The sequence below is a fragment of the Cavia porcellus genome, unplaced genomic scaffold, assembly GCF_034190915.1.
Source record: "Cavia porcellus strain 051 isolate PalLab524CR breed Dunkin Hartley unplaced genomic scaffold, mCavPor4.1 scaffold_4, whole genome shotgun sequence".
Classification (NCBI taxonomy): Eukaryota; Metazoa; Chordata; class Mammalia; order Rodentia; family Caviidae; genus Cavia; species Cavia porcellus.
In genome coordinates this window covers 82,388,442-82,413,445 of record NW_026947487.1, presented here as the reverse complement: position 1 = coordinate 82,413,445, position 25,004 = coordinate 82,388,442, and the positions used below count along the sequence as shown (strand labels likewise).

Here is a 25,004-nt window from a genome sequence, read left to right as displayed (position 1 = left end):
CAACTTGTGAAGAACCAAGACCCAGCACGCCTTGTTTTGTATTCAGCTTAATTTCCTAGGGCTGAAAGAATCTCCAACATCAATATGCAATAGTGATATAATTCTTCTTTCAACTTGATTGAGTTTCCACTGGTCTTTCTAATGATTTTTATTGAGTTTCCTGGTACATTTGGATACTACATATCATGGTAATAATCATCATAAGCAATCTGTACCTGTATGATGTATGTTGATTCTTTTTCCCCAATCTCCTCCCCTCTGTTCAACCTCTCTTACTCACCATACACAAAGCTGCAATTCTATTTTATCCTTCTTTTATCATATTTTTCTTTTCTTATCTCTTCCTTCCATTCTTTTCTCCCTTCCTGGTTTGTTTCTTTTGAATCATTTTTTCCTAATTTACATTACCTATAGTATACTTTGACCCTGATTTATGCATTCAGTTTCTCACTCAAGAGAAACCATGCAATATTTACACATGTGACCTCTTTATTTCACTTAAGAGTATTGTATGAAAGTGCATCTGTTTAGCTAGAAATGTCTCAAGTATAACCTTCAAAGTGACTGAATTATATTCTATTATAGAAACAAAACCATCTTTTTATCCATTACTCTGTTGATGGGTCTTGATTTCCAAAGTTTAGCTGTTACACACTGTGTTGCCATAAACATGGATGAACTTATATTGTTGTTGCATGTTGTTTTTAATCACCAAAGCTCACCTTATTTCTATTGGAAAGTAGAGTTAATAGAAACTGCATAGCAAGATCAAGGATATGAATTCAGTCCTGAGAGCAGGGAGGAGCTTCTTGTAAAATGTCCTGATTAACTTGACTCTGCCTAGAAGGGAGACCAGCACTCTCTGGGAGTGTGGATCAAGTTGAACTTGGTGATGTAGGTGTGCAGAATGAAAGAGGAAAGTTTAAATCAGGAGGAGGTAGTAGAATGATGGCACAGGAGTTTTGTGACACAGATCCAACCTGGAGTGTTGAGGTGTCTTACTCACGTGGCGATTGGGAATTGGAGGACACTGAAACCTTTATATGTAAATGGATGCAACTCGAGACCATACCCATAAATGAAACTATGCAGATCCATGTGTGTAAAAATTATATTGCCTCAATAGTGTGAGAAAATGAACAAGGAAATAGAGCCTGAAATATGTAGCATATATTACAAATTGAGAAGACACTGTTCAAAAGGAAAGATGAACTGTGATGGGTGAAAGAGGAAAGACAAATGGAGAAAAAGAAAAAGATATTTATATATACACAAGACAGATAGATAAGCTACACAGCTAGCTTCTCTTTGTTCCTTGAAGAGAATTTTTCATGCTAATATTACTTACACATGATATCATATCATGCCTATATCCTGTACTCTGAGTAACTATTATGAACACAACAATACACAGTTGATTAACCATTGTATCTGTCCTATTAACATTGTTTGAAATTCTATTTCATTGTTTATCTTTTTTCTCTTTATAATAAAATTTAAAACAATAAAGTTCTCTTGGGGAAAGGGCATATAAAGGAAGCCTGGAAAACTAAGGAAATCTGATGAGCTGCCAAATCTACTCAGTGGCAGTATCTTAGGGTGAATGACCAGGACAGAGGAATGCATAGAGAGAGCCTTAAAGACCAAGTGAGCCACTGACCTCCACCTTTTGAGAATTAACTTCTTCCCACTCCCTTTCCAGATATTATCTCCCCTGGCCAAGAACCTCTTCCACAGGGCCATTTCAGAGAGTGGAGTGGCCCTCATTTCTGGTGCAGTAAGAAAGGATATGAAGCCTCTTGCTAAGGTAGCGCTCATCCTTCACAGATTATGTACATGTTACATTCTCCTGGAATCCACAGATGTGCTTTTTTGCTATAAAATCTCAAAGGATCACTGAGATGCTCAAAGGATCATGAAATGAGCATGGCTGGATTTTAAACATACTTTAATGATGATATTTCAATCATACTTCATACTTTATATAATATTTTCCAGTGAATCATGTTATCCATACCTCCTGCAATTCTGTAAGCCTTACTCTGTGGGAGACACAATACACACTTATGCAACTCAACTGGATTAACTCTTTTTATAAGAGAAGTGCAATGATTACCCTTACCTGTGAAGGAGAAATAAAGGTTCAAAGGGGTGAAGGGCCTTGCAGGAAATCAAACAGAATTAGAGGAGTTGGGATTTGAAAAAAGACAGGGTAATCCTGAATTTAAGCTTTTGACCTCTATGCCAAAGAACTTCTTTAATGAATTTCAACTTTGAGAATACTGTGCTTAGTCATTAATTATTTGTGGTGATGGGAGTACCAATTATAGCTATTTCAACAGATGATCTATTTCAACAGATATATATAGATAGATATAGATATAGATATAGATATAGATATAGATATAGATATAGATATAGATATTAGATCATCTGTCATGCCCTGTTAATGAAGAAGCAATACACTCTGGGACAAAAACAACCCCTCACTGATGTAGAATATGCTCTGATACTCGCTACTGCATTTGCACGCTGGGTTTGTCATAACACCCTTTGTGTATATTGGTAGAAAGAAGTAGCACTGATCTGAATCTCTGCTGCTACTTGTCATCTTGCAGAAAACTGCTCTTGCTGCTGGGTGTAAAACCACTTCCTCAGCTGTCATGATTCACTGCCTGAGCCAGAAGACAGAGGAAGAACTCTTGGAGGTCACACAGAAGTTGGTAGGTGCCTCTATTCTAGTGGTAGCTATGTACTCACTCTGGACTTCCTCTGTTCAGCTGTTCTCCTGCCCTTGTTAAGCCACATGGGATAGTTTCTCACTGCAGCAGCACTGTTCGGCTACTGTTCCAAACTGAGAGTTTAATTTTTCTTTTTTTTAATATGAAATATCACAAATGTTGAAAATATTCAATAATAATTTAATGAGAAACTTCATAAACATCTGTTGCTCTTTCTACTATAGAAGTTTGACATTTGTATTTTCAGATGTATCTTAAAAATCAAATGCTCTATACTTCTGCAAGGAACTGTGATCCTAAATTTTGGGAATGGAAACACAATGACGAAGTGTTTCAGAAAAGCTGCAGTTTCTTTTGACTTATTAATAAGCTATGTAAATAGATTTTCTTTATTGACTTACATCAAAGGCCAAGTTTCCTACATTTTATGATAACTGACTAAATCAGGATACTCTGATTTGGGTTATTATTTGTTATCATCAATATATCTAACTGTTTTATCTATCCATCCTGATGTCCATGCAATTTTTTAACTTCATCAATCAAGTATTTTCCCATGCATACGTTTTTGTTTATCTACAGTCTGTCCATCTCAAAGAGTTACCAAGTGTCAGTTTTCCCTTGATGCTGAAACAAGATACCCAATACCCAGAGTTAAATGGGAAAAGTGTTACTCAGTTCACAGTTTGTAGAGCTTTCAGTCCATAGTTGTCTAGCTCCAAAGCAGGGAGGGATAGCAGACAAATATTGTGGAGGAGAAACGATTCATGGCAGGCAGAAGGTAGCAAAGCAAGGGGACTCTCAGTCTCTTATCTTGTATTTAGGTTACTAGGGTTGGGATGGGTGCCAAAGCAATCAGTGGAATGCTTTGGTAATCACCCATTCTTAGTCCTAGTGCCCTTATTCCTGGCATTATACTATGAATCAATCACACATTCTAGATTGAGCCACCTCCAAAAAAGTCCAATCTATGAGTTCATTAGTCTTTGCTGGGATATCTCTACAGAATGCATAACAGGCTGTGTATTTCTATACTCTGTCACTTTATGTCCCAAAAGAAATGACAAATCTTTCAACTATCTACTACGTTTCATTGATATATCCATATATTCATTGAGTTTATTTGTACTGAACAACGTAACATCTGTCCAAGGTAACTGTATTGAGGGTGCTGTCAGGGAAGAACTGTATAGTCTCCTGATCCAACTGGCAAGTTCCTCTTTCCTTTTCTGTTACAATACAGTAATTTATGAACTGACTATATCTATCTGCACATAGAACTATTCAAGGAGAAACAAAACCATATAGTGAGTGGGCTGAAGGTAGTGACAATGCTGAGAGGGGACACATTCAATGTAGCCAGTAGTGATTTTTCTCAGTAAAAATGACATTTGCACATAGATGAAACGTCTTGACTATCTGTCATAACAGGGAAGCTCAGCAGAACATACATCCAGAGAAAATAACAACCAGAGACCCATGAAACCACTCCCCTTGTGAGGAAATTTCATTTGAGATCTCATGAGTTCCCTGAGCTTCTCCATCCTCTATTTAGTTCTCAACTATGAAAGATACTTCTATATTTTGTGGGCGAACATATAGAGCTGTGTTTTGCTAATGTATCCACAGACTGACTCTAATGTGGGCCTGAGGCTTGGATCTGGGTTCATCATATGTATTAGGATAACCAAGATATTCAAGAAATTAAATCATCACTATTTTATAACATCTGAAAAGAAGAAAACATTTCAGTCAGTATACACCTGGCTCAAGAATCCTAGCTTTGCATTTCTTGAATGACCAGTGGTGGTAACATTTCCTCATATATTTATTTGCTGTTTGTATATCTTCATCTGGGAACTGTGTGTTCATCTCAGATGCCCATTTTTGAAGAGGTTCTTTGAATTTGGGGGATTTGATGCTTTTCAATTTTTGAATATGCTTGGTATAAGTTCTTGAAACAAATGAGACACACATTTGTAAGTATTGTATTGTCTCTCTAGTAGAAAAATAATAATAAAAACCTGAAAGAGTAATAAGATGCAAAATTTATAATAGATCTTATGATAATAAAGGAAAAGAAAGTACTCTAAATTATATAACAGTATGTATGTTTAAGTGTGCAAAATAGTTAACCACACTACAAAGTTTTTGTTAGTTTATCAAACAGAATGGTTTGCATTATGATTGTTTGATTTACAACATTTTATACTTTCATTTTGTGATTTGAGCAACTACTTCTAAGATAACAATATGTAATTTATCGACTAGTGATTCCTTGCTGTTTTTTTTTAAATTCTGTACTATTTCTACCCTTTTTCCTACTTTGCTTTTTTCTCTAAACAAAACAAAAAAGAGTCCCAGGCTAATGAGGGGATACTTGCTCACTTTGGACACATCCAGAGAACCTGTGATCCTGGGACATCTTCTGAGTTCTTGTGGAAGTGCTTCCCTACTTACCACTGACCTCAGTACATACACACCCCTGAACTGTGGTTGCTACCACATATAATAGATGCATTTTCAGACCTCTTAGCTAAAATAGGCAGTTTCAGTCTCCATGCCACCTTGTAATAAAGCAAAGCATGAGTAGAAGTGAGATTCAGTGATTTTGTGAGTCAGGGATTCCTATTGCAAATGAGTAATCCCCTTTCAAAATAACTTGAAAAACAAACTATTTAAGGATATAAAAGAATCTTCAAGTAACTAAAAATTTCAGGAGCAGGTGGTATAGTTCCCTTTAGCTGGATCTAAGATATTATTAAAAACCAACGTGTTAATCACCCAACTTCAACTCTTCTATGTTGGTTTCTCACTGAAAAATATTTATCCCCTGTAGATGTGAAAAGAGAACATTCTGGACTTCTGTCTGTTTAGAAATCATCTCCTGTAAGATTACACTATTAATTTTGGTGTACAGTCCATTGACATGACCCTGGCATGTATCCCTACTGGAACCAATGTCTAATTTTGGGGACAAGACCCAAGGTTATATATGGACACTTGAAATCACAAAGTAGGAGAAGAAGAGGGAATCAGGTGAGGAATGATGGGAATGCCATCTCTGGCCACACTATTGTACCTCTTAACATATCAACTATTGAAGCTTCCACGATTCCACAAATACAGTGAACTCATTTATACATTGTGAAAGAGACAAATTGAGATGATGTTACCAGGGTGACCATTTAGAGGAAAGGATGAGTATAGGCACCAGAAGATGTTCTCCCAAGAGCTCCAGCAATCCTGATTCTGACCTAACCCAACCCCCCTTGCAGGTGCCTGCCCCTGCCTGTCTTACTTGCTACCTTATGCATCTTCACATCAGAGTCTGTATACTGCCCTTTTCATCTGTGTCAAGCAAAAGATAAAGCAGGAGGAAAAGCATGATACCTCTGGGACACAGATGGAAGGATGTGCTGTGTCTTGTTGAAATATTCTGATGCTATGTTTCCCCTTTGTCTTCACAGAAATTTTTTAGTGTGGATTTATCTGGAGACCCCAGAGAGGTAAGAACTTTTGTTTTCTTGATTATAGGTTTTGATTCTTTGTACCACCAATCCACAATGGAAAAAAAACCTGCTTTTTCCAATTATAGTTCCTTCTTATGGACATGTTGCTGAATCCCAGGGAAGGCCATGACTTGCCAGGGTAACACAAGACTGTAAGATCAGAGAATGGACTGAAATGTGCTACAATCCTGAGTCCAAGACCTGTACTCCTGGTCAGCAAATTTGTGTACTCTGGGCCGATGTACCTTTTTTTCATTATCATTTCAAGCTTTGGAAAGCACCTGTGAAAGAGAATTGATCATAATTTTCTATTATTAGGAGGTGGAGGTAACCTGATAAGTGACACAGGATCATTCAATGTGTCCAATATCCTCTAATAGCTTATGATAGACCCCTCTTCAATACATTGTAGCTAGGATGCAGAAAGCAAAAGTAGATCCTGAATGGGAATACACCCTTTCAAATTACCTGAGACAGCTCCTTACTGTTGGACCATGACCCACCAACAAACATGAGATTTTCAATGGTCTTTCATAACAAGCTGGTGATGTGGGAATCCAGAAGTGGTGTAGGAAATGAGGGGGGTATAGTGGTGTAGGAAGAGCTAAAAGCAGCTGAAATATTTTCATGTAGGAGGTCTGTATGTTTCTGCAGGAGGATTTCAGGGGTGCAGACTCAGAAGGTCGTAGGCGTTGGGGTGGGTAGATCACTGAAAGGACTTGGTCAGGGATTCAGCACAAGATAGGTGCTGCTCAGAGGCTCTGAACACCATAGTGATATATCTTAGATTTTACTACAGCCGCTGACTCAGTTTTTCCCTAAAGAGCAGGGAAGAGTCAGGGAAAGTTCAGAGAGATCAGGGATTAGGGATGGGAGAAAATACACTGCAACAAGCCAGTCAAGGGATCTTGGTTGATTATACCAGGGCTTGCATAGTGAGGAGGGGACATGTTCATGGAGTTTGTATGTCTCTGAAGGAAGAAATGACAGGACTTTCTGATGAACGGAGTGTGCAGTGTGAGGAAAAGAAGATGTTTCTGACTTTTGTGATGCGTGCAGATCATGTATAGGGCCTTAGAGGTAGTCACCAGAGTTCATTGTGTAGACAGTTGCCATTACTATTGTTTTCATGGTGACTGATTACAGTGATCTCCCAAGATCCCACTGAGATGTTCATTGCTTGTCATCTACCCTTTTACTGTTTACTGCCTCTTGTTTTTCTCCACATTTGTACTGTGAATGATGTTATGACTAGTGCTTGTAAACCTAAGATAGAACATATTCTGTTTCACCTTAAAAGTGTGATTTTGCTTACAAGACAAACTGACTTTCCTCTTTTCTTTGAGATTACAAAACATATGTGAGATTCAAGGGTGTGCCAGATATTATGCAGAAGACATGCTCTATCGCCTCACAATATTATTGTCCCTGCTCTGAGGCATTCTCCCAAGCTCCTTGACAGTCCTGAGTTTAGCTCTGCACAGTGACTCCTTTGTCCCTTGGCTCAGCCATTTTCCACTTTTGAGCTATCCCTCCTTTTTCCTTCACTTGGCCGTAGACTTCATCCTCATCTCCCCCTGTGCCTGGAAAACACCTGATCCCAGGGACCTGTTGTATATCACCTTTCAGATGAACTGCTCCACTAGCTGTTTCCAGAGCAGTCCTTACTGAAGTACACAGGGTTTCTGCTGTGGCAGTAGTTGCAACCAGAGCCTGCTCTGTATGACACAGTATTGCAGTAGGATTTGGCCCTTGTTGGATCTTGTATTGCTCTGAAATAGGAAACCAAGCCACATTTAGCAAGCTTGAGTGATAGACTTAAAAACTTCAGCTTTATAGGCCAATAGACATGTACTTTTGAATTCATTTATTTGTTGAAATGTGTTCGTTTCCCCAAATCATTACTTGCAGGACTCATGTGATCTTTTCCAAAGTGTATATAATAGCATGGTTTCCAGGTACCCATGTGAGTTCAAAAGAGAAAATGTGTCTTATCATTCTATCTCTCATTCAAAGTGGTGTCTTTTTTTGGCATCTATGAAGTTCACTATTTTGGCAGCATTGCTTTTACTAGTGATTTCACTGTATAAGGTGGCTCTCAACAGTGTTGAAGTGCTATCCACTGTCCCTAAGCACAGAAGACTGCTTGATTTATGCAGGAAAGACAACATATAGTTCTATTTCATTCAGCCTTGACTTGTGAGACTCTTCCCCATGATTTCCATGTAAATGGGTCAATAATACTATCAGTTCAAAATAATAAAAGATTTCCCTACAACTCTTTTAAGCCATTCTGGAATGCTGTAACAGAATATCAACAGTGTGTGATACAGCTCTACCCAAGATGTTAAAGCAGATAAAATCAGTGTATTCATGGGATGGAAAATGTTAAAAAAAAAAAAGTGTAATAGATGGCATTGTTATGAGTAGAAGTACAAAAATTTAAAATTACATTACAAAGTGTTACAAAAATTTGTGGCCTTTCCCAGCTAGTGTATAATCATAAATAAATTTTACATACAACTAATTCTCTGTAACAAGTTTGTCTTGTATAATAAATCTTTAAATAACTATCTAAAAGCAAAACAAAAGTGATCATAATGTGACCCCATAAGAGGCCCCCAGTAACTGTGGAATCAACTTTGGAAAATTATCCAGTATTCAGTAATTCAGCATTCATTGTGATTTTATATACATTACTACTTGAAAGTCCCAGAATTGACCTAACCAATATTGTAATGATAAATGCTTTTAATTTGGGTGATAATTCTCCTTCTCTTTGTCCAGCAGCATCACTTCACTACAGTCAACTCTTCAAATTTCTGCCCTTGGTGGCTCACAGACATAGCGTTGGGTTTCTCTGGCAGCTCATCACTGCTAGGGGCTATGTTAGTTATAGTCACATCCTCAAATAGACAGAGAGAGGAACATGTGTGTTATTGTGGTTGTGTAATGATAGGTATTATTCTGTCCTTCCCAGAACTATCCTTTGTTGCCCACTGTTGTTGATGGTATGCTGCTGCCCAAGGCACCTGAAGAGATGCTGGCTGAAAAGAATGTCAACACTCTCCCCTATATAGTAGGAATCAACAAGAAAGAGTTTGGCTGGGTCCTTCCATGGTGAGTATGTACAGCCCTCTGAGACCAGTGCACACCCTCATCAGATTCACTCATCACCCGTGTGCTGCAGCCTTAAAACATTCTTCTAAAAACAATTTTCAATTGTCTTTACATTTAATAATCCTGAAATGTCCAGGCTAGAGCATTCTTCATATATAATAGTTGTGTAGTTGGACAAATAAAGGAATCCTAGAAAGATGAGAAGGTTGGAAAGTCCAGGAAATTTTATCTGGGGTGCAACAAATTCCTTTTGGGGCCTGTACTATTGCTTCCATAGTTCTTCCCCTGAGTTCTCAGATATCTCATTGGAAAAATGCAAAGAAATTCAACCTTTGTAAGATACATTTGACTACTAAAATTGAAGAAGAATTTTCCTCTCTCATTGATAAACAAACCTACATACTTGTTAAAATGCTGAAACAGCTTTTATTCAGTAATTTGATTACAACAGAAAAAAGACCCAATACAAAAAAGACCAAGCATGACTTAAACTCAAAAGCTTAACATGAAAATCTGGAGCTGTTAAAGGCTGGGTGAGCTAAGGAAGGCATCTGAGTGTTAGAGGAGCGTCCATGTGGACCATTGTACTTATTCCTCCATGCTTCTCTGCAAGAGGAATAGACTTACCTTTACAACAGGTGCCTCAGAGGTAATTTGAACTGAGGCACCCACAGAAGTCAGACATTATCCTCAACCTGGGATTACCAGAGTCATCAAAAAAATCAAGAGTTATCTCCCCGGATGATTATATCTTTCAAAGAAGATCAAAATATGTCCCCACATAATAGCTCTCTGATCTTTGAGGAACTGGTTGTATGTGTAATTTATGTTTCAAAAGGCAGAGAAGTAATGAGAATTTTAAGCTTCAAAATTAACCATTCTAAGGGAGAGTTTATAGTGTCTGCATTTGGTAGCATTGAGCTTTCTCAAGTAGACACGTGAAGAGACTGGAGTCATGTTAGGATGATTTTAAGCTGGAAGAAGCCTGGTGGGACAAGGATTGTACCGAGGCTTGAACAGATGAGGGTTCTACAGTACTCAATTCAGAAGTATCTCAATTATTACCTCAAAACTGTAATGTTGATTTTTTTTCTAAATTCATCTAGGTCTGTGTATTCTGGATATAAGTTCATTTGTTTCTTTGATATTTTCAAAGTCATAAAAGATTCAGGGCTATCAGATCCCAGCATACAAGTTTCATTCTATATTGGTTTGGTTGGTTTCCTTCTATATCATGGTTCTTCACAAATATCTAACATTCTATTAACAGTTCATGGGAAATCTAATCCCTGAAGGCAAGCTGGACCAGAAGACAGCCACATCACTCTTGTGGAATTTCTATCCCTTTGTTGTAAGTGTGTAGGGTGTCATGGGAATTAATAGAGTATTCAAGAAGGGGTGGGGACTTTCACAAGTTAGAGACAATTCAATGGCCTGAATTCTGGATTTTGACCCATATTTCTGCCATTCTCACTTTACTACAGAGAGATGATTTATACAAGGCTTAAGATTTTCACCATCAATTGGGTTACGTTAATTAGTTGGAAAGTTCATATTAGTCACCAGATAGAGGTTGTCACTTCTTGATACATTTCAGAATGTTCCAGAGGAACTGACAGCAGTGGCCACTGAGAAGTATTTAGGAGGGACAGATGACCTTGTCAAAAAGAGAGAACTTTTCTTGGACTTAATAGGAGATTTGATGTTTGCTGTCCCATCTGTGATTGTGGCCCGTGGCCACAGAGATGAGTTTCAGAAGACGGACTCTCACACACCAACTTTGGTGCCTGCATCATATTTAGACAGAAGATGAAGTTTGGGGGTAAAGACTGATTCCTTATCACTTAGGGGTGGGGCTCTGTTTCATTTTGTTTCTGTCAGATGCAAACTGATAAAAAGTTCCAAATACAAATTGTTAATTTGTGAAGTGGTCCCAGAAAATACTAGTAGGAAGAGATGAAGAAATGACACAGGGAAAAGATGGAAGCTAAAAATGGTGGTTAGCCAAGCATTTGCCTGTTATGTAAACCAGAACTGGAGAGTTGTGAGAACAAAGTAGAAGACACATATTGGGGTTGTGCTGTCTATGCAGTGAGGAGCTAGGCATTCATCCAACAGTTCTCACATGCAGGCTGTTCAAATAGTTGTTAATTGTATGAGATTTTATCTCAGGAAGCATGGTCCAAGTGGCTTACATGGCCATTCTAAAGATGGAGAAAATAAGTTATTGATGCTGTCTGTGGGAGCAAAGCTGACCTTCCCAGATTCATAGTTATGAATGAGGCACCAGCATAATCTGCTACAGGGCTTTCCCCTGAGATTATCATAGTATGTTGGACTACAAGTCAAATTTTTTTAATATGAGTCATGATATTTTCAGAATTAGAGCTGGATTCCAATTTGTTTAATTATTAGATATGGAAGAAGAATGGAAGTTAATGCTGGCATCAGAGATGTGGCCCAGGAGGAAGACTGCCAAAAGCAAAGGGCAGTGGATGTGGTGACTTTCACTACCTGTGCTGGTGTGTGCCAGTGTGGCCAAACTGAGGGCCAGCTGAGGTGTATCACACACCTTCTGACATTGCCCTAAGGCTGTATGGTTGGAGAGTGTGTTTATGGGTAGATGAGCTCACTTAGGCAGAAGTTGACTTTTGGAAATGCTCTTTAGGGGGTCTCAGAGAACTCTTCTTTTGCTCCCAAGTCCCTTTCACAAACTTTAAAGTGAGTAAAATTCTCTTTATTCTATTCTGCCCCTGTCATTCTCATATGGTTATAAAATCTGGGACTTTATAAATATTCTAAAACCTCATCCCAATACTTTTCTTTCACTGTTTCATTTTGTGCAATTTTAATTCCTTAACAATCACTTGTGGCAGTTGGGTGAATATAATGCAATGACATATTCTGAGAAAGAAAACAAGTTTGAAAGAATACATATAATTTTTTAAGTTGCAAATTTGCAAGTTACATTTTTATAAATGTGTGAGGTACACATTTATATTGTCATATTTAAATGTAAACTGTAGTAATTATATTACAGTATGATTCTGAATATCAATTAGAATGATTATATCAATCCCATGAACATATCAGTCTCTTTAATTATAAGACATTTATTATAGTGGGAAGCCCTAACCTGTCTTTTCCTAGAAATGTAATTGTATAATACTCTGTTATTAAGTATAATCAATGGAAATAACAAAAAAGAAACTTCCACCTCTCAGAGATTTAGTATCCTTTCAACATCATCTTCTTCTATCGATTATAGCAACCTAAGCCATAACTGCTTTTTCCTCTGGTTTTATGGTTTTGTTTTAGATTCATACATATATGATAGTATGAAATATTTGTCTTTCTCTACCTAAGTTATTTTACTTACAGTGTTCTTCTGTTTCTTTCATGTTGTCACAATTGACAGAACTTCTTTTTGTAAGGTGAGTTGTAATACTGCATTGGTGTTGTCCACTCTTCTTTTGAGAAATGCAGATCGATTTTGTATCCTAACCTCCTTGAATAGTGCTGCAGACTATGAGGGTATTGACATTACTTCAATAAACTCATTTCAGATACTTTGATTTGATGCCCACAAGCAGGATTACTGGATTATATGGTGTCTTAGTTACTTTATGATCATCGCTGAGACAAAATACCTGATGCTCAAGTTGGGAAAGGAAAGGTTTATTTCTTACAGTTTTTGGAGGTTTCAGTCCACACTCAGTTGGCTCCAAGGCAGGCGGGCATGGCTGGACCACAGTTCATGGCAGCCATCGACAGCAAGCTCGAACCAGCAAAGAGAAGGACACACTTCTTCCTGCCATTACATCACATCCTGGCTCCACCCCTATGTGGGTGGAGCACTGACACCATCAATCCAAGCACTATACAATGAACCATCACAAATGAACAATGCAAACTCATGAGGCCTGGGGGACACAAACATAAACCATGACATTCCACCCCTGGCCCCCAGGACTCATGTACATCCTTCATACAAAAGACATTTAGTCCACCTCCAAGAGTTGCCAAAGTCCTAACAGCTTCAACATTGCTGAAAAGTCCAAGTCCCAAGTCTCCTCCAAGATCTATGGCAAACTCTTAACTTTAATCCCCTGTACAAAAAAAACAAGGTTAAACATTTCTAAAATGCAAAGGCACAAGATAAACATTACCATTCCAAAAGTTACAAACAGGGGAATATAAAGCATTGGAATCAAAGCAAGTCCAACATCCAGCAGGACGAACATTAAGTCCTAGATTTCCAAGCTCAGCATCTGAAGCAATCTGGTTGCAAGCTCCAAAAGCCCTGGGTGATTCCACCTCCAGGGCACTTCCAGCAATTTCAACTCCCGCAGCTTTTCTCTTAAATCTTCTCTGCTCGCTTTTTGATGCTTCCCTTGGATCACCCACATTCCTGGCTTTTCCAAACTTCTGGGGTCTCCACTGCACCTTCAGCTTCACACTTACATCTCCACAAATTGCCCTCTCAGAGGCACACTTCTTGGCCAGCGAGGTCCTTTGCAATGGAGGTGGAAGCCATCTTACCCTCAGAATTCGTGCATTTTCCTTGCACCTAAAATCAGCACCTTGTGGATGCCACCAAGGTCTGCTGCTGGCTGAAGCAGTAGCCAGGCTTTTCTCTCTCTTGGCTGTAGGGGTCAGTTGCCTGGATCACAGGGCTCTGTTTACCTGATTTTGATGAAAAGTTTCTCTGTGTTGCCGCCATTCTGGAACCTCACGTGGCCTCTGTCGCCATTCTGGGACCTAACATGGCCTTCGTCGCCATTCTGGAGCTTGGCACTCTGTAGCTTTTTCCTCTGAGCAAAATTTTTTATCTTTGATGTGAGGCTGCACAGGGTGGGGACCTGCTTCCTGGGATGCCCCAGGGCCATCTTTCTTATCTCTCTGTTTCTCCTCAGGAATCAAAATCTCAACTCTGTCTTTACAATCCACAGCCTTCCTGGAATTTTCCTTCTGCCAAACTCACAGCATTGTAAATTATCCTGCAGGTTCTTTGCTCTTGATTTGAAACATATAGCTGGCTAAAAGCCACCAATAATAGCCATGCCACAGCCTCAACATTTGGTTGCTTTTAAATTTCTTTTTCAAGATTAATCAGTCCATTGCCCTTTGTCTCAGTCTCAGGCAAAGTCTTTGGGCAGGAGCAAAATGCAGACAAACTTTCTGCTAAGCCATAACACACATCATGTGGAGTCCAATGACCAATGCAGTCCTTCCCAGCAGAAACCTCCCAAGCCTAGTCTTTACCATCAGGCTTTCTATCAGCTTTCTGGTCTCCTGAGCTCTGACCAGAATCTCCTCTACAGAACAGCCTAAGCTGCTCCAGCTCTATGCATCCAGGTGACATGTCCAAACCTTTCCAAACTCCGCCCACAAGCCATTTCCAAAGCCTCTCAAAAAACATGGTCAGGTATAGTCACAGCAAATGACCCCACTCCTCGGTACCAAATTTCTGTCTTAGTTACTTTATGATCATCACTGAGACAAAATACCTGATGCTCAAGTTGAGAAAGGAAAGGTTTATTTCTTACAGTTTTTGGAGGTTTCAGTCCACACTCAGTTGGCTCCAAGGCAGGCGGGCATGGCTGGACCACAGTTCATGGCAGCCATCGACAGCAAGCTCGAACCAGCAAAGAGAAGGACACACCTTCTTCCTGCCATTACATCACATCCTGGCTCCACCCCTATGTGGGTGGAGCACTGACACCATCAATCCAAGCACTATACAATGAACCATCACAAATGAACAATGCAAACTCATGAGGCCTGGGGGACACAAACATAAACCATGACATATGGTAATTCTAGTGTTAGTTATCTGAAGAACCTCCAGATTATTTTACATTTGCAACATGATGTAAAAGTATTCTCTTTTTCTACAACCTTGTCAACACTATTTTTTTATTTTTTATAAGAGCCATTCTACTTAAGGTTAGATAATATCTCATTGCCATTTTCCCTGAATTTTCCCAATTACTTATGATACAGAGTATTTTAAAAACACATTTGTCATTCATTTTTATATTTTATTTTGAGAAATGTGAATTTTGTTCCTTTGATTATTTATGAAAATTTTTTTGTTAACTTCCAATTTAGGTTTTTGAACTTTTTTATTGTTTGCCTAATAAACATATATAGATGGATTGCATAAACTTTATCACAATCTTTAAGTGTGCTATGCACATTGCTAATTGTTTTTTTCATATAAAGTAATTTTTTAGTTAGAGATAATCTAATTAATCTCTTTTCCACTTGGATTGCTTCTAGTTTTGAGGATAAATCAAAAAAATCACTTACCCACAGGAGTGGAGATTCAGCACAGTGACCTAAGTGCTTGCTTGACAAGCACAAGGTCATGAGTTTGATCCCTATTACATAATCATAATAATAATAATAATAATAATAATAATAATAAATAAAGAGATAAAAATGGTTTACCCAGACCACTGAAATATATTTTTTCTCTGTAGTTTTTTATGTGTGATTATTTTTGAATGTCTGTTTATATGCTTCAATCTTTCCTTCCTTTTTATTTGATTTTATGTTATCCAATAGCAGTCCAGTTTCATCTTTATGCGTGTAGGAATCCAGTTTTTTCTAAACTACTTTTTGAAGAGACTATCTTTCTCATTGGATATTCTCAGCGTATTGGTCAAAAATCAGTTGATTACATATATCTGAATTGATTTCTAGTATATGTACCCTAACCTTTGGTCAGTGTGTGTGTGTGTGTGTGTGTGTGTGTGTGTGTGTGTGTGTGTATTGTCTGGCTGCAGTGAATATCATGCAGATTTAGTTACTATAACTGTGTAATATTTGTTGGAAATCAGGCTGTATGCAATCTCTAAGTTTTTTTTTTTACGTTGATCACTACCTTGGTAACTTGAGTTTTATTTTACTTCATATGCTTTTGAGGACTTTTCATATTTTAAAGAGAAAAATCAGAAAAAAAACCACAAACAACTACAAAAACAACAAAAAACCAAAACAATAACAATATAAGCTTTCAAAACAATATAGATATTTAAAAATGGTTGTTCTATTGCATATTGTTACCTTCAAAAGAGTTGTTTAGATTACCAGATATAGACATGCAAAAATGATCAAAATGTACGAGTATTAACTGTTCTTTTCCAAGAACTAATAGGGTTAGTAGTATAATCATCTTATCAATGTTACATGATTTTGAAAATTGTTTTACATTTTCTTGAAGGACAACATTGGAATTCTGAGAAGGATTTCATGTAACTTGCAGATTGCCCTGGATACTATGAATATTTTAATTATACCGATTCTTCTAGTCAATCTACATAGGCTGTTTCCCCACCTATTTGTGTTTCTTTCATTAATATTTCATGCTTTTCAATATTCAAGTATCACACCATCTGGGTTAAACTTATTCTTAGATAATTTATTCTGTAGCTAGTGTAAATGATGTTGTTTGTTTTCTTTTTAGGTATTTTATTGTTAGTATACAAAAGTGTTACTGATTTTTGTATGATCACTTTGTAGCCTCCTCCTTCACTGCATGATATTGTATGATCACTAAATCTGCATGATATTCACTGCAGCCAGACAATACACACACACACACACACACACACACACACACACGCACACACACACACACACACACACACACACATTTATTGGTTCTAATCAATTTTAGTGCAGTTTACAGGGTTTTAAAACTATAATAATACTATGTCATCATCATCGAGTGACAAACTGAGCTTTCCTGTTTGATCAACTTAAATTTCTTTTTCTTTTCTAATTGTTCTTGCAAGGACTTCCAATACAGAGTGGTAAGAACACCCATTTTGTTCCAAATTTGATGGGAAAGGCTTTCAATTTTTTTCATGTTAGAAAATGCTGTGATCAGAGGGCTTTTCACATATGGTCTTTCTGTATTGAGACTCATTTTTTATCCTGAATTTGGTAAACATTGTTTTAATGATGAAAAGTGTTGACTTTTTTTTCTATTTCTTTTGCTGTATCTGATGAGATGACCATGATTTTGTTTTTCATTTTTTAACATGATGCATCATGTTTTCTGCACAACAGGTGCAAATCCTACTTCATTTTAGTTAATTAATGTCTTAATGTATTTTTGAACTCAATTTACTAACATATTGTAAAGTTTTACTTCTATGTTCAGGAAGAATATTGGACTATAATTTTCTTTTCATAATATATTTGTCTAATGTTAGTATAAGTGTAACAATGACATAAAATAGAGTTCAATGTTAATCGATTTTTGGGAAGAAACTGAGAATGACTGGTATTAGGTCTTTAAATTGTGACATAATACACTAGTGAAACCACCAGGTCCTGGGCTTTACTTTGGTGACATTTCATCACTGATTACATCTCCTTACTTGTTTTTTTTTTGTCCCCTCCCCACATCTCCTTACTTGTTATGAATCATTTCATAGTTTTTTTTCTTTAAGTCAGTATTACTGAAATGAGAATTTATTCATATTCAGTACATTTTCACATTTGTGTGTATGAGATACTATTAGTAATTTCATGATCATTTGGATTTTTATAGTGTGAGTTGTAATGTGTATTTTCACTTTTGTATTACCTGAGTATATTTTTTCTTGGCTAGTTTAGTTAACATTTCTCAGTTTTCTCTATATTTTGAATAATCTAAATGTTAATCTTGTGTGGATTTTATACTAATTCCTTTGCCCTCTGATATTTACTGTTTCATTTCTGGTAGTAATTTTGGTCTTCATTCATTCTTTGCTAGCTCCATGCAGCATAACTTTAGGTTGTTCACATGACATCTTTCTTCTTTTTAGATGTAAGAGTATTGATGTATGCCTTTGTCTTAGGACTACTTTGCGGTATCTCATGATTTTTGGTATTCTGTGCATCCCTTTCATTTGTCTGAAGATATTTTTAAGTTTCCATATTAATATGTTTTGTTGATACATTGCTTTTTCAAGAAGATGATGTTTAACTTCCTTGAATTTGTGAATTTTTCCAAAACTCTTATTTTAATTCCTAGTATCACTCCCTTGTAGTTCCAAAAGCTACTGGATACAATTTTGGAATTCTTAATTTAGGCAAGGATTGTTTTGTTCCTCAAAATGTGATTTTTTTTTTTCAGGAGAGGCTTTTGTCTGTTTTTCAGAGGAATGTGCTATGTTTATGATGGATTGAATACATATTTGTATAGGTCCATATGATACAAAGTACTGTCCAACTCCAATGTTTCCTTATTCTATCTGGAATATTCTATCTGGATGATCTCTGCATTATTGAGTTTACAAATTCTGTGACCTTATGAGTTGTTTGCTGGTTATTTTGTACATATTCTTTTCATTTGTTCCACTCCTACTCTCCTCCTTTGTGCTTAGATTGTTTTCTGTAGTGGCATGCTTCTAATCCTGTCTACTCATTTGTGTAATTTCACTGAAGATACATCGTTGATTATTGTAAGGTGTCTATATATCAGTTTTCACTTACCACACTATGTTTTATGCTCATATCAACTTATTTTGATTGTATATAATTCCGTATTTCTACCTACTTTATTTTTGATATCAAAATTTATATCATTTTTGAAGACAATTTGTTTTGGTTATAATTGATGATTTATTTTAAGTATTTTTGTAAGTTTTATTCCTTTTAATTCTTAAGCTGGGGTAAAAATCTTGTGCATTTTTTCATTCTAGCCTGACAGTATTGAGAATGTGGTCCTGAGTTATTTACAAATTGAGATTTGTCCTTTCATATATTCCACATTACTAGTTAGTGTACTTTGTTGTAGTTTAGAGAATTCTGGTCAGCCATTCCTTTAAGGGACATATAAAGGGGATGAATTGATAAGCTCTTGCTTGTTTGGGGAAGTGTGGCCTTCCCTTTTCTGAACAACAGCTTTCCCATAGAGTGTACATGTTTTGGCTCATATTTTTCCTTTAGTGCATTCATTAGATTATTATACTCTGTTCTGACATCAGAGTTCCTACTATGAAATCTGCTGGTTGTTATACATCATTCCTTTGTATGTGATATGATTCTTATTTCTTGATAACACTTATACTTTTTCCTTGTCTTTGACTTTTGAATTTCACAATTCTGTGACTTTGATGTTCTCTTTTTGTTGAAATTTACTAGAGCCCTCTGTGCTTTCTGCATCTACATTTTGGCCTCTATCCTTGTTTGAGGAAGTTTTCAGCCACAATTTCTTGAGATATATCTTTTGGGCCTTTTGCCTATCTTTTACTGCATGTCCCATTATATAAGTATTTAGTATCTTCATGTTGTCCCACTGTCTCTGCTTCTCTTCTTTTTCATAACTGCTATTTCCTAGTCCTATGGCCACCTGTCCTTTGGTTCAGCAGAAAGTATAGCATTTTGGGATTTGGAGATATTTACTTTGGAAGTAAGACTGCAGACCAAAAGACAGGAAAATATAGAACCACTATCACCATCTTCTCGTGGTTTTTCTTTTCTTTTATTCTTTCTTTCTTTTTTATTATCACTTTATCATTTTACTGCCTCAACATTTCTTGGTCCCATAAAAATGCAGGGTGTGTTAGGTTCCTAAAGTATGACACCTTGAGTTTTGTGGTTTCTTATATTACAACAATTTACTTCCTATGTGCATATATTTGTATTTAATGATTCTTATTTTTTAAAAAAACCTGTTGGATTTGCTTCACTTCCCTCAGAAAAAACTTTCCATCAGGAAAAATTTGCAAGTATTCAAAAGTATATTTTTTTATTATGAATGAGCATCATAGGCTGTCAATGAAAAACATTCAGTGTGTTTATTTGGTGCACTGCATTCATTCATTCTTTCATTCAGTAAAACATCTGATTGAAATCTAAATTTCACCTCACACATCTGTGTGTACCTACAACTGCATATGAAGGAACTTTGTTAAAATGATCTGTGTTTTGATGATAACCATGGGTTTCTTGCATCATCAGAGACTGAACTGTCTGTGTACAGTTTCATAAAGTGTGCACCACCCTTGTTTTTTCAGATGCTGGTGCCCCCACCTACATGTATGAGTTCCAGTACTTTCCAAGTTTTGCATCACTCTTGAGACCCAAGACAGTGATAGGAGACCACGGGGATGAGATCTCCTCAGTATTTGGGGCTCCACTTGTGAAAGGTAATGGCTCTTTCATGGCTATGTACTTGGCATTAGGAGACCTAACATACTTTGTGTGATGACCTTGAGCAAGTATCTCCTTCTTTGCTTCTCTTAGACTCCTGATTCAAAAGAACAAGAGTAAGCTATATTGGGTAAACATAACCTTTCTTCTGCTCTCACACGCATGAAAGAAGATGTGTGCTCATATGTCCCAGTCATAGTCACCACACAGTCCTGACATACGATACAAGTGAGAGAGGTATTGGATGTTTTTCAGGGTCCTGCTTGTGAGCAAAAAGAGTACCACTTAAATTTTTACTCACTAATCTGTCATAAAATGAGTGAGGAGATGGTTAAAAACAGGACTAAACATGAGTCAATAACATGCGTGTCTGTGTCCCTGTCTGTCACTTCATATATCCAAAACAGGTATTTTTACTTTTATATATTTAATAATGTAAAATTTCATGGATTTTTTTCCATAAATGTACTAAAACTTTCAGTTTGACCTGTGACCCACCTCACTGCTGTAGAGAACACACATGTGCCTCTGTTATATCTCACTTGGGCGATGCTTCAGGTCTTTGGTAATATGAAGTTTTTCAAACTTCCAAGTGTAGAAGCATATGAAAATTAAAATGCGTAGACTATCCAGCTGCTTTCTAAGCTACAGGAAACCTGGTGTGTGGCACTGAAATAATGAGGGTAAGAGGTAGAGAAGACAAAGGCAGCCAGAATATGGATGGACTTCAGGTCCATGGCTGAGTCCTATGTACATGATTCTCAAACTTAAAGTGAATATACAGCCTGAAATCCCTTAAAATGCAGACTTTTGAGTTTATAGGTCAGGAAAAAAATTCTAAGACTTTGAATTTCTAACAAATCTCTTGTGCTGAAATGGTTGGTGGCCCAACCAACCACACTTTGTGTACTGATGATTCTTTTTCTTTGTGTGTTTTTCCTTCTTCTGTACAGAGGGTGTCTCAAAAGAGGAGATTGACCTCATCAAGATGGTGATGAAATTCTGGGCCAACTTTGCTCGGACTGGGTGAGGCCAGTGGCAAAAATGGAAAAGAATTGGTGGTGGTGTGCCTGGGCATACCTGCTGGGATAGGGTGTGTTCTACAACTGGGGTCATCAAACACCAGACTCTGAGACCATAGCACTGTGATAGTGAGACTTTCTGCGAAAGGCACAAGCAGCTTGAGGAGATGGGGCTGTGCCTCACTGGACGTGCATGGATCTCTCTGTAGAGATAAACAAGTGGAAACACTCAGAATGAAATGGGGGATCCTTGCAGTTCCTTTACAAAATTTTTCTTTGCTTCTATTCCCAGGAACCCCAATGGGGAGGGGCTACCTTACTGGCCAGAATATGACCAAAAGGAAGGATACCTGCAGATTGGTGCCACCACCCAGGCTGCCAAAAACTGAAAGACAAAGAAGTGGCTTTCTATACTGAGATTCTAGCCAAGAAGACAGTGGTGAAACCTCCCAAGAAAGAACATGTAGAACTCTGAAGGGAAGACACTACCAGTTTCAGGATCCTGAGAACATTTAATTATATTCTATAGCAGATGTTTGTAGGCCAAGTTTTCATAAATTTGTATTGGCTGAAGAATTGTTTATTTTATGGTGGCCAGTGTGCAGGGATGGGGAATGTTTGTCCCATGGCCTACATTTGGAGATAAATGTTAGTTTTCATGCAAAAATCAGTGTCTGTGTGTTGAGGCTTAGATGAATCATGCATGCTTGGAGAGAAAAGGGTGATGAGAGGCTTCATGGGAAGCAGACACTTTTGCAGCATTGACTTGGTGCATGATCACCCCTAAATCTAACGGAGGACGAGCCATTGGAGGAGAGGCACAATGTGTACACTGATGAGCTTTCTCCTACAGGAGATTGATGTACCCAAGCATTCTTGTGAAAATTCCTCTAAAATGTTTATGAACGTGATAAATGCCAAGTGTAGACTAACATGAAAACAAGAATTTCTTGGGTACCACATGGCAGAATGGAAATTTACAGCCATCATAGACTCTTCTCCATGAACATCTTTCAGGTGAACATAAAGAAGGTGTTAAGATTGGAGAAAGCCTGTCTAGAATGTGTAGGCATGGAATCTTGCACAGACCATTTTATACTAAACATCAAAATTCTAAGATAATTACACAAATAACAACAAAAACTGTTTTCTTGGATCCTTGGTAGAGAACAATTAAGGAAAAGAAAAAGGAAAAACTTAAAATTCTGTCTTTTATGGTTTGGTATAGATTTCTGGGTCAAGATCCCAGAGATCTTCCACTCGTAGGGAAGGGCAAGTTTGTGGAGAAAATCACCTCATAGGCTGTGGAACAAGAGATGTCTTCTTTAAGACTAGATGAACACTACAGATAGCATTCCTCAGACTCACATCAAGCAATAGAAATCTGCTTGTGCCATGTTAAATCTTTAGATAAGCCATTAAGAAAAATACTATCTAATATGAAAGGTAACAGTGTTGCAAGGTTTTAAAATTTCATGCAGTTGATATCGCATTGTTTGAATGTGTAACATGATCATTTGAAGACAGTTATTGTTTGCCAAGGATAATAACTAAAGATTTTTTTTACAAGGTCTGCATAGTAACCAAATAGGAAAAATACACTTAAATCTTTTTTTTTGTCTTTTTCATTTTTAAATCTTGAAAAGCTTCAATATCAATGCAAGCGTTAGGGGAAAATAAACAATACTCAAAAATAAAAAAAGTTCTGCTATAAAATAAAAATGAATAAACACATAAATAAAAGGAGACCAACAGATTGGATTTAAAAGACAAGCCCCAAATATATGCTGTATCATAGGGTGATTATTTTCAGGGTTTTTAAAAATTGCTATCTGTTCAAAACATTTATCCTCAGATCTTCTCTGACCTCTCCTGACCCTTGTCTAGAGAAACTGATTAAAAAGCCTGAGTGCTTCTCCAATTGCTGCCAGGGGAAGATTCAAACCTTATCAGTTTCACCATGGTTCCTTCCGCAAACATATCAACACCCCAGTGAGTCTTTCCTTGTTCTCAGAAGATATTTGGATCTCTTCTGAGAGACCTGTAAACCCAAACCAGCGGATTGTAAGAATTATGTGGAATGTTCTCAGCAAGCAGGCAAGCATCACCAGTTCCAGAGGCCCTGTGACCTGCGATAAGTGCCCAGTGCACTCTGCCCCAAGCCCAGACTATTTGGGACCCTCCAGGCTTCCGGGTGCAGTGAAGTGGCTAAATGGGTCTGAGGCATCTACATCCACCTCCCCATTCCGGCTGCGTTTGGAGAACTGTGGAGTTTCCAGCAAGCAGGTGGGCACACACTATCCCTGGAACCCAGCTATTTGGGACACTTGCACCATCTGGGTGCAGAGGAAGGGCTGGGCAGATCTGGGGCACTTGCATCCACCTCTCGGTGAGTCTGGAGAACTGTGGAGTTTCCAGCAAGGAGGCAGGCGGACAGTGTCCCTGGAACCCAGCTTATCTGGAACTACAGAGTTCTAAAGAGGCAGAAGAGGGCCACTGGTTCTAGAGGCCCAGCGGCCTGGGGGAACTGGGTGCCAGAGTCCCAGGAGGTGTGAACACAGAGGTGGATTTCCAACAGACCCTGAGGAAGCTTTCAAATGACATGTGAAACACAGAAATATAGGAAAATGACAAAAGACAAAACTACAACCTCAAACCTCCAGCCCATCTCAGGAAACCTTAGGAGTGATGTATATAGAAGAAAATATATGCCATACACCTCAAATATCGGACATAATACCTACTGAAATAAACAAGCAACTCCAGGAAGCTTTAAAGTAATTCAAACTCGAAAAAATCTCCCAGGTAAAAGAAGAAATGATAAAAGAAATGAAAGAGACTCTGAATATATATAAAGAAAACACAGTTAAAAAATTGGAGGAACTAAACAAAAAGGTAGAATCCCTAGACGAGCAATATAAGAAACAAACAGAATACATAAAGCAGATGCACAGCGATACACAGGAAATAAAAAAACTCCACTGAAAGTTGTAAAAACTGCCTCAATGAAAGTGAAGATAGAATTTCAAACCTTAAGGACAGGATTGCAGCTAGTGAACAGGAAAGGAAAGATCTTTTAAAAATAACAAGGAATCAGGAAATAACAATTCAACAATTGCAAGATGATGCAAAGAAAAATAACATAAAATTGATAAGGATTAATGAAAAAGAAGGAGACAACATAAAAGATGTCAAGAGGATATTTAGAGAAGGAAAAGTTGAAAATTTCCCAAGCATGAGATCAGAAACCGACATCAGGTTCAGTGAAGCCTATAGAACTCCAAATAGTCATAACCAAAATAAAACTACACCTAGACATATAATAATCACCATCCCAGAAATCCAACACAAGAATAGTTTATTAAAACCTGTCAGAGAGAAAAGACAGATCACGTATAAAGGAAAACCTATCAGAATCACAGAAGACTTCTCAGCACAAACAATAAAGTCAA

At 37.5% G+C, this 25,004-nt stretch overlaps 1 pseudogene; it reads left to right on the top strand.

Moving 5' to 3' along the window:
- The window catches only part of LOC100718318 (liver carboxylesterase 1-like), a 29,023-nt pseudogene extending 6,996 nt beyond the window's left edge, over positions 1–22,027 (top strand).
- Positions 22,028–25,004: the final 2,977 nt, after the last annotated feature.